Here is a 14,179-nt window from a genome sequence, read left to right on the forward strand (position 1 = left end):
TTAAAGACATGCAAACCCAAATTACAAAAACCTATCAGCTCACAGCAGTCAGAATGGCCATCAGCAAAAATGTTTCAAAAAATAAATGCTGAAGGGACTGTGGAGGAATGCGTACACTCGGCCCTAAGGGGGACGTGGTAAGAGCCACTAATGAAAACACAATGGAAGTGCCTTGAAAAGGTAAACACTGAGCTACCCGTCAATCAGTCATACCCACTGCTGGGCCTATCCCCTGAGAAAATGAGAATCAAAACGTCACAGGCTGGCAATCCTGCACTCCAGCCATATTGACCATAGCCAACATTTGGAAGCAATGAAAATGTCCATCAACAGAGGAACGCACCAAGAAGAACTCTTCCATGTACACAATGTAATATTGCTCCAATAATAAATATAAGGTAAATTTAAAAGACAAACATAAGTAAGGAGACATCAGCATTTGTGGGTTTCTTCAGGCACATTCCACTCTAATTTATAACCGAGGAACACCACTGGCCGGAAGGCCTGTTGCCCTAGTACCAGCATGGGGAACGTAGAAAGACCGCCACCCTCTGGCCGTTACCTGCAAACGCAGGTTTAAGCCTGTGCTAATGGTCACCGCAAAATGTCTTCAGGGAGGTAATGGCCAAAAAATTTTAAAATTATGACATACATACTTTAAGAAAACACTTTGAAGAACTAAGCGGTACTCACAGCCTGAAAAATGAAAAGGACCTGCCTTAAAGCTCAGTTTTAATGGATCATGAGACACATGCAAATTCAGCCACAAAGACGTATCAGCTCACACCAGTCAGAATAACCATCAGTAAAAAACCACAAAGAATAAATGCTGAAGGTGCTGTGGAGAAATGCAAACCCTCCACTTTAAGTGGGATGTAACCTGGAGAGAGCCACTCATGAGAGCAGAGTGGAGGTGCCGTTAAAAGGTAAACATTGAGCTACCGTACGATCCAGAGGCTTATTCCTGGACCTATAACCTAAGAAGACAGAATTGGAAAGAAAGAGGCAGGCAAATCTGCATTGCACAGTATTACCATAGCCAAGATATGGAAGTCACCAAAAAGTCCACCGACAGATGGGTGGACAAAGAAGATCTGCTACATGTACAGATGGATTATGAGCTAGCGATAAAATGAAACAATGCCATTTGCAGCACCATAGATGACTCTAGAAGTAATCACGCAACTTGGAGTAAGTGAGAAAGCGAAAGACACATATCCTATCATACCACAAAGAGGTGTTACCTAAAAATTGATACAAACGAAGATACTTCCACAGAGAAAGGCAATCACAGATTCAGTACAAAAACTTAAGGTTCACCAAATGGAAACGTGTGAGGATTGGGTACATTACCATATTGAGGTGAACAGAGATATACAAACACACGTGAAATATATAATCACCAAAGACCTACAGAATACCAAGAGAAGACTACTCAACATTGTGTCATAACCTACACGGGAAAAGATTCCAAAGAAGAATAGATATATGTATATGTGTGAAGGAACCACGTCTTGCACACCTAGACCAAACAAACCATTGTAATCGAATTTGCTGTGATAAAGAATAAAAATTTTGTTAAAAATACAAACAAGAAGGAATGACACATACACTTAAAGGGCTTTTTCCCGGCACATTCCATTGTACTTTACAACCTAGAACACGACTTCCATTAAGGCTCTGTTGCCCTAGTGACCAGATTTGGTAAAGGAGAAATGCTGCCCCCTTGTGGCCGTTTCCCGCAAGAGCAGCTTTAAACCCACAGCTACTGGTCACTTAAAATTCACAAGGGCTCAGGGCTGTAAAGGACACCTGCCGTCAAAAATTGTGCTCAGGTGGGGAATGGACAAAAGAAATTCAAAACAGGCGAATGTTTCAAGAAGATAGTATGCAGAGGTAAGTATTCCTCACTCTCTTTAAACAAAAAAACAGGAAAATGGGTAAAAGCTCAACCTCAGGAATTATTAGACTCATGCAATCTAATCAACCAAAAGGTTTCAACTCACACCTGTCGACTGACCGTCAGCAAAAAGTCTACCAACAATAAATGCTGACGGGGTTGTAGAGAACTGTGTAACCTCTAGGTGCTGGTGGGATGGAAAGTGGTTAACAGCCAATAATGACCACCGAAAGGAACTGCGTTGAAAAGTGAAAACTGAGGTACCATTCAATCCAGCAGGCACACCACTGGGCCTCTCACCTGAGAAGACCAGGATCGAAAAGACACAGGCTGCAAAGGCTGCACTGCAGCCTTATTCAAAATAGCCAAGATGGGAAGCAACCAAAATGTCCATCAACAGGTGAATGGATAAAGAAGAAGGAGTCCATGTACACAATGGAATATTAGCCATGGAAAACAATGAAACACTGCTCTTTGAGGCACCAGAGATGAGCCTGGAGATAATCACAAAACATGAGGTAAGTCGGAAAGCAAAAGACCTATATCCTATGATATCCCTTAGAGGCGTTATCTAATCACTGACACAAATGAACATATTTCCACAGAGAAAGACACTCACAGACTTAGAAAACCAACTATGCTCATCTAAAAGGAAAGGTGGGGGGAATGGATAAATGAGATTAGTGTTACTATACATATCCAAATACATATTATATACATATTTCAAAACGACCGACCATATAGCAAGGGAGGTCTACAGAACACTCTGTAATATTTTACATGGGAAGAGGATCTGTAGAGTAGACATATATAATGTACAAATGAACCAGATTGTGTACCCCTAGGACAAACAATATTCTAGTCCTTACCCCGATTAAAAAAAATAACAAAAACAAGAAGTAATGAGACCTAAACTTATGGGGGTTTCTCCTGGCACATTCCATTCTAATTTACAACCTAGGAACACGACTTCCAGAAAGGCTCTGCTGCCCTAGTACTCAGATTTGGGAATGGAGAAATGCTGCCTCCTTGTGGCCATTTCCCACAACAGCAGCTTTCAACCCACTGCTAAAGGTCACTAAATATTCACCAACTTGCCATTCTGTAAATGACACCTGCCCTCCAAATAAATCCTGGGATCAAATATGGAGCAAAAATTTCAAAAGAGGGCAACCTTCCAAGAAGACAATTTCAAGAGCTATGTGGTACTCACAGCTTTTCCTTTAAAGAGGAAAGAAAAGGTGTGGGAAAATGATATATTTTAGGAATTTTTAAAGACATGCAAACCCAAATTACAAAACCCTATCAGCTCACAGCAGTCAGAATGGCCATCAGCAAAAATGTTTCAAAAAATAAATGCTGAAGGGACTGTGGAGGAATGCGTACACTCGGCCCTAAGGGGGACGTGGTAAGAGCCACTAATGAAAACACAATGGAAGTGCCTTGAAAAGGTAAACACTGAGCTACCCGTCAATCAGTCATACCCACTGCTGGGCCTATCCCCTGAGAAAATGAGAATCAAAACGTCACAGGCTGGCAATCCTGCACTCCAGCCATATTGACCATAGCCAACATTTGGAAGCAATGAAAATGTCCATCAACAGAGGAACGCACCAAGAAGAACTGTTCCATGTACACAATGTAATATTGCTCCAATAATAAATATAAGGTAAATATAAAAGACAAACATAAGTAAGGAGACATCAGCATTTGTGGGTTTCTTCAGGCACAATTCACTCTAATTTATAACCGAGGAACACCACTGGCCGGAAGGCCTGTTGCCCTAGTACCAGCATGGGGAACGTAGAAAGACTGCCACCCTCTGGCCGTTACCTGCAAACGCAGGTTTAAGCCTGTGCTAATGGTCACCGCAAAATGTCTTCAGGGAGGTAATGGCGAAAAAATTTTAAAATTATGACATACATACTTTAAGAAAACACTTTGAAGAACTAAGCTGTACTCACAGCCTGAAAAATGAAAAGGACCTGCCTTAAAGCTCAGTTTTAATGGATCATGAGACACATGCAAATTCAGCCACAAAGACGTATCAACTCACACCAGTCAGAATAACCATCAGTAAAAAACCACAAAGAATAAATACTGAAGGTGCTGTGGAGAAATGCAAACCCTCCACTTTAAGTGGGATGTAACCTGGAGAGAGCCACTCATGAGAGCAGAGTGGAGGGGCCGTTAAAAGGTAAACATTGAGCTACCGTACGATCCAGAGGCTTATTCCTGGACCTATAACCTAAGAAGACAGAATTGGAAAGAAAGAGGCAGGCAAATCTGCATTGCACAGTATTACCATAGCCAAGATATGGAAGTCACCAAAAAGTCCACCGACAGATGGGTGGACAAAGAAGATCTGCTACATGTACAGATGGATTATGAGCTAGCGATAAAATGAAACAATGCCATTTGCAGCACCATAGATGACTCTAGAAGTAATCACGCAACTTGGAGTAAGTGAGAAAGCGAAAGACACATATCCTATCATACCACATAGAGGTGTTACCTAAAAATTGATACAAACGAAGATACTTCCACAGAGAAAGGCAATCACAGATTCAGTACAAAAACTTAAGGTTCACCAAATGGAAAGGTGTGAGGATTGGGTACATTACCATATTGAGGTGAACAGAGATATACAAACACACGTGAAATATATAATCACCAAAGACCTACAGAATACCAAGAGAAGACTACTCAACATTGTGTCATAACCTACACGGGAAAAGATTCCAAAGAAGAATAGATATATGTATATGTGTGAAGGAACCACGTCTTGCACACCTAGACCAAACAAACCATTGTAATCGAATTTGCTGTGATAAACAATAAAAATTTTGTTAAAAATACAAACAAGAAGGAATGACACATACACTTAAAGGGCTTTTTCCCGGCACATTCCATTGTAATTTACAACCTAGAACACGACTTCCATTAAGGCTCTGTTGCCCTAGTGACCAGATTTGGTAAAGGAGAAATGCTGCCCCCTTGTGGCCGTTTCCCGCAAGAGCAGCTTTAAACCCACAGCTACTGGTCACTTAAAATTCACAAGGGCTCAGGGCTGTAAAGGACACCTGCCGTCAAAAATTGTGCTCAGGTGGGGAATGGACAAAAGAAATTCAAAACAGGCGAATGTTTCAAGAAGATAGTATGCAGAGGTAACTATTCCTCACTCTCTTTAAACAAAAAAACAGGAAAATGGGTAAAAGCTCAACCTCAGGAATGATTAGACTCATGCAATCTAATCAACCAAAAGGTTTCAACTCACACCTGTCGACTGACCGTCAGCAAAAAGTCTACCAACAATAAATGCTGACGGGGTTGTAGAGAACTGTGTAACCTCTAGGTGCTGGTGGGATGGAAAGTGGTTAACAGCCAATAATGACCACCGAAAGGAACTGCGTTGAAAAGTGAAAACTGAGGTACCATTCAATCCAGCAGGCACACCACTGGGCCTCTCACCTGAGAAGACCAGGATCGAAAAGACACAGGCTGCAAATGCTGCACTGCAGCCTTATTCAAAATAGCCAAGATGGGAAGCAACCAAAATGTCCATCAACAGGTGAATGGATAAAGAAGAAGGAGTCCATGTACACAATGGAATATTAGCCATGGAAAACAATGAAACACTGCTCTTTGAGGCACCAGAGATGAGCCTGGAGATAATCACAAAACATGAGGTAAGTCGGAAAGCAAAAGACCTATATCCTATGATATCCCTTAGAGGCGTTATCTAATCACTGACACAAATGAACATATTTCCACAGAGAAAGACACTCACAGACTTAGAAAACCAACTATGCTCATCTAAAAGGAAAGGTGGGGGGAATGGATAAATGAGATTAGTGTTACTATACATATCCAAATACATATTATATACATATTTCAAAACGACCGACCATATAGCAAGGGAGGTCTACAGAACACTCTGTAATATTTTACATGGGAAGAGGATCTGTAGAGTAGACATATATAATGTACAAATGAACCAGATTGTGTACCCCTAGGACAAACAATATTCTAGTCCTTACCCCGATTAAAAAAAATAACAAAAACAAGAAGTAATGAGACCTAAACTTATGGGGGTTTCTCCTGGCACATTCCATTCTAATTTACAACCTAGGAACACGACTTCCAGAAAGGCTCTGCTGCCCTAGTACTCAGATTTGGGAATGGAGAAATGCTGCCTCCTTGTGGCCATTTCCCACAACAGCAGCTTTCAACCCAGTGCTAAAGGTCACTAAATATTCACCAACTTGCCATTCTGTAAATGACACCTGCCCTCCAAATAAATCCTGGGATCAAAAATGGAGCAAAAATTTCAAAAGAGGGCAACCTTCCAAGAAGACAATTTCAAGAGCTATGTGGTACTCACAGCTTTTCCTTTAAAGAAGAGGAAAGAAAAAGGTGTGGGAAAATGATATATTTTAGGAATTTTTAAAGACATGCAAACCCAAATTACAAAACCCTATCAGCTCACAGCAGTCAGAATGGCCATCAGCAAAAATGTTTCAAAAAATAAATGCTGAAGGGACTGTGGAGGAATGCGTACACTCGGCCCTAAGGGGGACGTGGTAAGAGCCACTAATGAAAACACAATGGAAGTGCCTTGAAAAGGTAAACACTGAGCTACCCGTCAATCAGTCATACCCACTGCTGGGCCTATCCCCTGAGAAAATGAGAATCAAAACGTCACAGGCTGGCAATCCTGCACTCCAGCCATATTGACCATAGCCAACATTTGGAAGCAATGAAAATGTCCATCAACAGAGGAACGCACCAAGAAGAACTGTTCCATGTACACAATGTAATATTGCTCCAATAATAAATATAAGGTAAATATAAAAGACAAACATAAGTAAGGAGACATCAGCATTTGTGGGTTTCTTCAGGCACAATTCACTCTAATTTATAACCGAGGAACACCACTGGCCGGAAGGCCTGTTGCCCTAGTACCAGCATGGGGAACGTAGAAAGACTGCCACCCTCTGGCCGTTACCTGCAAACGCAGGTTTAAGCCTGTGCTAATGGTCACCGCAAAATGTCTTCAGGGAGGTAATGGCGAAAAAATTTTAAAATTATGACATACATACTTTAAGAAAACACTTTGAAGAACTAAGCTGTACTCACAGCCTGAAAAATGAAAAGGACCTGCCTTAAAGCTCAGTTTTAATGGATCATGAGACACATGCAAATTCAGCCACAAAGACGTATCAACTCACACCAGTCAGAATAACCATCAGTAAAAAACCACAAAGAATAAATACTGAAGGTGCTGTGGAGAAATGCAAACCCTCCACTTTAAGTGGGATGTAACCTGGAGAGAGCCACTCATGAGAGCAGAGTGGAGGGGCCGTTAAAAGGTAAAAATTGAGCTACCGTACGATCCAGAGGCTTATTCCTGGACCTATAACCTAAGAAGACAGAATTGGAAAGAAAGAGGCAGGCAAATCTGCATTGCACAGTATTACCATAGCCAAGATATGGAAGTCACCAAAAAGTCCACCGACAGATGGGTGGACAAAGAAGATCTGCTACATGTACAGATGGATTATGAGCTAGCGATAAAATGAAACAATGCCATTTGCAGCACCATAGATGACTCTAGAAGTAATCACGCAACTTGGAGTAAGTGAGAAAGCGAAAGACACATATCCTATCATACCACATAGAGGTGTTACCTAAAAATTGATACAAACGAAGATACTTCCACAGAGAAAGGCAATCACAGATTCAGTACAAAAACTTAAGGTTCACCAAATGGAAAGGTGTGAGGATTGGGTACATTACCATATTGAGGTGAACAGAGATATACAAACACACGTGAAATATATAATCACCAAAGACCTACAGAATACCAAGAGAAGACTACTCAACATTGTGTCATAACCTACACGGGAAAAGATTCCAAAGAAGAATAGATATATGTATATGTGTGAAGGAACCACGTCTTGCACACCTAGACCAAACAAACCATTGTAATCGAATTTGCTGTGATAAACAATAAAAATTTTGTTAAAAATACAAACAAGAAGGAATGACACATACACTTAAAGGGCTTTTTCCCGGCACATTCCATTGTAATTTACAACCTAGAACACGACTTCCATTAAGGCTCTGTTGCCCTAGTGACCAGATTTGGTAAAGGAGAAATGCTGCCCCCTTGTGGCCGTTTCCCGCAAGAGCAGCTTTAAACCCACAGCTACTGGTCACTTAAAATTCACAAGGGCTCAGGGCTGTAAAGGACACCTGCCGTCAAAAATTGTGCTCAGGTGGGGAATGGACAAAAGAAATTCAAAACAGGCGAATGTTTCAAGAAGATAGTATGCAGAGGTAACTATTCCTCACTCTCTTTAAACAAAAAAACAGGAAAATGGGTAAAAGCTCAACCTCAGGAATGATTAGACTCATGCAATCTAATCAACCAAAAGGTTTCAACTCACACCTGTCGACTGACCGTCAGCAAAAAGTCTACCAACAATAAATGCTGACGGGGTTGTAGAGAACTGTGTAACCTCTAGGTGCTGGTGGGATGGAAAGTGGTTAACAGCCAATAATGACCACCGAAAGGAACTGCGTTGAAAAGTGAAAACTGAGGTACCATTCAATCCAGCAGGCACACCACTGGGCCTCTCACCTGAGAAGACCAGGATCGAAAAGACACAGGCTGCAAATGCTGCACTGCAGCCTTATTCAAAATAGCCAAGATGGGAAGCAACCAAAATGTCCATCAACAGGTGAATGGATAAAGAAGAAGGAGTCCATGTACACAATGGAATATTAGCCATGGAAAACAATGAAACACTGCTCTTTGAGGCACCAGAGATGAGCCTGGAGATAATCACAAAACATGAGGTAAGTCGGAAAGCAAAAGACCTATATCCTATGATATCCCTTAGAGGCGTTATCTAATCACTGACACAAATGAACATATTTCCACAGAGAAAGACACTCACAGACTTAGAAAACCAACTATGCTCATCTAAAAGGAAAGGTGGGGGGAATGGATAAATGAGATTAGTGTTACTATACATATCCAAATACATATTATATACATATTTCAAAACGACCGACCATATAGCAAGGGAGGTCTACAGAACACTCTGTAATATTTTACATGGGAAGAGGATCTGTAGAGTAGACATATATAATGTACAAATGAACCAGATTGTGTACCCCTAGGACAAACAATATTCTAGTCCTTACCCCGATTAAAAAAATTAACAAAAACAAGAAGTAATGAGACCTAAACTTATGGGGGTTTCTCCTGGCACATTCCATTCTAATTTACAACCTAGGAACACGACTTCCAGAAAGGCTCTGCTGCCCTAGTACTCAGATTTGGGAATGGAGAAATGCTGCCTCCTTGTGGCCATTTCCCACAACAGCAGCTTTCAACCCACTGCTAAAGGTCACTAAATATTCACCAACTTGCCATTCTGTAAATGACACCTGCCCTCCAAATAAATCCTGGGATCAAAAATGGAGCAAAAATTTCAAAAGAGGGCAACCTTCCAAGAAGACAATTTCAAGAGCTATGTGGTACTCACAGCTTTTCCTTTAAAGAAGAGGAAAGAAAAAGGTGTGGGAAAATGATATATTTTAGGAATTTTTAAAGACATGCAAACCCAAATTACAAAAACCTATCAGCTCACAGCAGTCAGAATGGCCATCAGCAAAAATGTTTCAAAAAATAAATGCTGAAGGGACTGTGGAGGAATGCGTACACTCGGCCCTAAGGGGGACGTGGTAAGAGCCACTAATGAAAACACAATGGAAGTGCCTTGAAAAGGTAAACACTGAGCTACCCGTCAATCAGTCATACCCACTGCTGGGCCTATCCCTGAGAAAATGAGAATCAAAACGTCACAGGCTGGCAACCCTGCACTCCAGCCATATTGACCATAGCCAACATTTGGAAGCAATGAAAATGTCCATCAACAGAGGAACGCACCAAGAAGAACTCTTCCATGTGCACAATGTAATATTGCTCCAATAATAAATATAAGGTAAATTTAAAAGACAAACATAAGTAAGGAGACATCAGCATTTGTGGGTTTCTTCAGGCACAATCCACTCTAATTTATAACCGAGGAACACCACTGGCCGGAAGGCCTGTTGCCCTAGTACCAGCATGGGGAACGTAGAAAGACCGCCACCCTCTGGCCGTTACCTGCAAACGCAGGTTTAAGCCTGTGCTAATGGTCACCGCAAAATGTCTTCAGGGAGGTAATGGCGAAAAAATTTTAAAATTATGACATACATACTTTAAGAAAACACTTTGAAGAACTAAGCGGTACTCACAGCCTGAAAAATGAAAAGGACCTGCCTTAAAGCTCAGTTTTAATGGATCATGAGACACATGCAAATTCAGCCACAAAGACGTATCAGCTCACACCAGTCAGAATAACCATCAGTAAAAAACCACAAAGAATAAATGCTGAAGGTGCTGTGGAGAAATGCAAACCCTCCACTTTAAGTGGGATGTAACCTGGAGAGAGCCACTCATGAGAGCAGAGTGGAGGTGCCGTTAAAAGGTAAACATTGAGCTACCGTACGATCCAGAGGCTTATTCCTGGACCTATAACCTAAGAAGACAGAATTGGAAAGAAAGAGGCAGGCAAATCTGCATTGCACAGTATTACCATAGCCAAGATATGGAAGTCACCAAAAAGTCCACCGACAGATGGGTGGACAAAGAAGAACTGCTACATGTACAGATGGATTATGAGCTAGCGATAAAATGAAACAATGCCATTTGCAGCACCATAGATGACTCTAGAAGTAATCACGCAACTTGGAGTAAGTGAGAAAACGAAAGACACATATCCTATCATACCACAAAGAGGTGTTACCTAAAAATTGATACAAACGAAGATACTTCCACAGAGAAAGGCAATCACAGATTCAGTACAAAAACTTAAGGTTCACCAAATGGAAAGGTGTGAGGATTGGGTACATTACCATATTGAGGTGAACAGAGATATACAAACACACGTGAAATATATAATCACCAAAGACCTACAGAATACCAAGAGAAGACTACTCAACATTGTATCATAACCTACACGGGAAGAGATTCCAAAGAAGAATAGATATATGTATATGTGTGAAGGAACCACGTCTTGCACACCTAGACCAAACAAACCATTGTAATCGAATTTGCTGTGATAAAGAATAAAAATTTTGTTAAAAATACAAACAAGAAGGAATGACACATACACTTAAAGGGCTTTTTCCCGGCACATTCCATTGTACTTTACAACCTAGAACACGACTTCCATTAAGGCTCTGTTTCCCTAGTGACCAGATTTGGTAAAGGAGAAATGCTTCCCCCTTGTGGCCGTTTCCCGCAAGAGCAGCTTTAAACCCACAGCTACTGGTCACTTAAAATTCACAAGGGCTCAGGGCTGTAAAGGACACCTGCCGTCAAAAATTGTGCTCAGGTGGGGAATGGACAAAAGAAATTCAAAACAGGCGAATGTTTCAAGAAGATAGTATGCAGAGGTAAGTATTCCTCACTCTCTTTAAACAAAAAAACAGGAAAATGGGTAAAAGCTCAACCTCAGGAATTATTAGACTCATGCAATCTAATCAACCAAAAGGTTTCAACTCACACCTGTCGACTGACCGTCAGCAAAAAGTCTACCAACAATAAATGCTGACGGGGTTGTAGAGAACTGTGTAACCTCTAGGTGCTGGTGGGAAGGAAAGTGGTTAACAGCCAATAATGACTACCGAAAGGAACTGCGTTGAAAAGTGAAAACTGAGGTACCATTCAATCCAGCAGGCACACCACTGGGCCTCTCACCTGAGAAGACCAGGATCGAAAAGACACAGGCTGCAAAGGCTGCACTGCAGCCTTATTCAAAATAGCCAAGATGGGAAGCAACCAAAATGTCCATCAACAGGTGAATGGATAAAGAAGAAGGAGTCCATGTACACAATGGAATATTAGCCATGGAAAACAATGAAACACTGCTCTTTGAGGCACCAGAGATGAGCCTGGAGATAATCACAAAACATGAGGTAAGTCGGAAAGCAAAAGACCTATATCCTATGATATCCCTTAGAGGCGTTATCTAATCACTGACACAAATGAACATATTTCCACAGAGAAAGACACTCACAGACTTAGAAAACCAACTATGCTCATCTAAAAGGAAAGGTGGGGGGAATGGATAAATGAGATTAGTGTTACTATACATATCCAAATACATATTATATACATATTTCAAAACGACCGACCATATAGCAAGGGAGGTCTACAGAACACTCTGTAATATTTTACATGGGAAGAGGATCTGTAGAGTAGACATATATAATGTACAAATGAACTAGATTGTGTACCCCTAGGACAAACAATATTCTAGTCCTTACCCCGATTAAAAAAAATAACAAAAACAAGAAGTAATGAGACCTATACTTATGGGGGTTTCTCCTGGCACATTCCATTCTAATTTACAACCTAGGAACACGACTTCCAGAAAGGCTCTGCTGCCCTAGTACTCAGATTTGGGAATGGAGAAATGCTGCCTCCTTGTGGCCATTTCCCACAACAGCAGCTTTCAACCCAGTGCTAAAGGTCACTAAATATTCACCAACTTGCCATTCTGTAAATGACACCTGCCCTCCAAATAAATCCTGGGATCAAAAATGGAGCAAAAATTTCAAAAGAGGGCAACCTTCCAAGAAGACAATTTCAAGAGCTATGTGGTACTCACAGCTTTTCCTTTAAAGAAGAGGAAAGAAAAAGGTGTGGGAAAATGATATATTTTAGGAATTTTTAAAGACATGCAAACCCAAATTACAAAACCCTATCAGCTCACAGCAGTCAGAATGGCCATCAGCAAAAATGTTTCAAAAAATAAATGCTGAAGGGACTGTGGAGGAATGCGTACACTCGGCCCTAAGGGGGACGTGGTAAGAGCCACTAATGAAAACACAATGGAAGTGCCTTGAAAAGGTAAACACTGAGCTACCCGTCAATCAGTCATACCCACTGCTGGGCCTATCCCCTGAGAAAATGAGAATCAAAACGTCACAGGCTGGCAATCCTGCACTCCAGCCATATTGACCATAGCCAACATTTGGAAGCAATGAAAATGTCCATCAACAGAGGAACGCACCAAGAAGAACTCTTCCATGTACACAATGTAATATTGCTCCAATAATAAATATAAGGTAAATTTAAAAGACAAACATAAGTAAGGAGACATCAGCATTTGTGGGTTTCTTCAGGCACAATCCACTCTAATTTATAACCGAGGAACACCACTGGCCGGAAGGCCTGTTGCCCTAGTACCAGCATGGGGAACGTAGAAAGACTGCCACCCTCTGGCCGTTACCTGCAAACGCAGGTTTAAGCCTGTGCTAATGGTCACCGCAAAATGTCTTCAGGGAGGTAATGGCGAAAAAATTTTAAAATTATGACATACATACTTTAAGAAAACACTTTGAAGAACTAAGCTGTACTCACAGCCTGAAAAATGAAAAGGACCTGCCTTAAAGCTCAGTTTTAATGGATCATGAGACACATGCAAATTCAGCCACAAAGACGTATCAGCTCACACCAGTCAGAATAACAATCAGTAAAAAACCACAAAGAATAAATGCTGAAGGTGCTGTGGAGAAATGCAAACCCTCCACTTTAAGTGGGATGTAACCTGGAGAGAGCCACTCATGAGAGCAGAGTGGAGGTGCCGTTAAAAGGTAAACATTGAGCTACCGTACGATCCAGAGGCTTATTCCTGGACCTATAACCTAAGAAGACAGAATTGGAAAGAAAGAGGCAGGCAAATCTGCATTGCACAGTATTACCATAGCCAAGATATGGAAGTCACCAAAAAGTCCACCGACAGATGGGTGGACAAAGAAGATCTGCTACATGTACAGATGGATTATGAGCTAGCGATAAAATGAAACAATGCCATTTGCAGCACCATAGATGACTCTAGAAGTAATCACGCAACTTGGAGTAAGTGAGAAAGCGAAAGACACATATCCTATCATACCACATAGAGGTGTTACCTAAAAATTGATACAAACGAAGATACTTCCACAGAGAAAGGCAATCACAGATTCAGTACAAAAACTTAAGGTTCACCAAATGGAAACGTGTGAGGATTGGGTACATTACCATATTGAGGTGAACAGAGATATACAAACACACGTGAAATATATAATCACCAAAGACCTACAGAATACCAAGAGAAGACTACTCAACATTGTGTCATAACCTACACGGGAAAAGATTCCAAAGAAGAATAG

The sequence above is a fragment of the Eschrichtius robustus genome, chromosome 5 (assembly GCF_028021215.1).
Source record: "Eschrichtius robustus isolate mEscRob2 chromosome 5, mEscRob2.pri, whole genome shotgun sequence".
NCBI classification, from domain to species: domain Eukaryota; kingdom Metazoa; phylum Chordata; class Mammalia; order Artiodactyla; family Eschrichtiidae; genus Eschrichtius; species Eschrichtius robustus.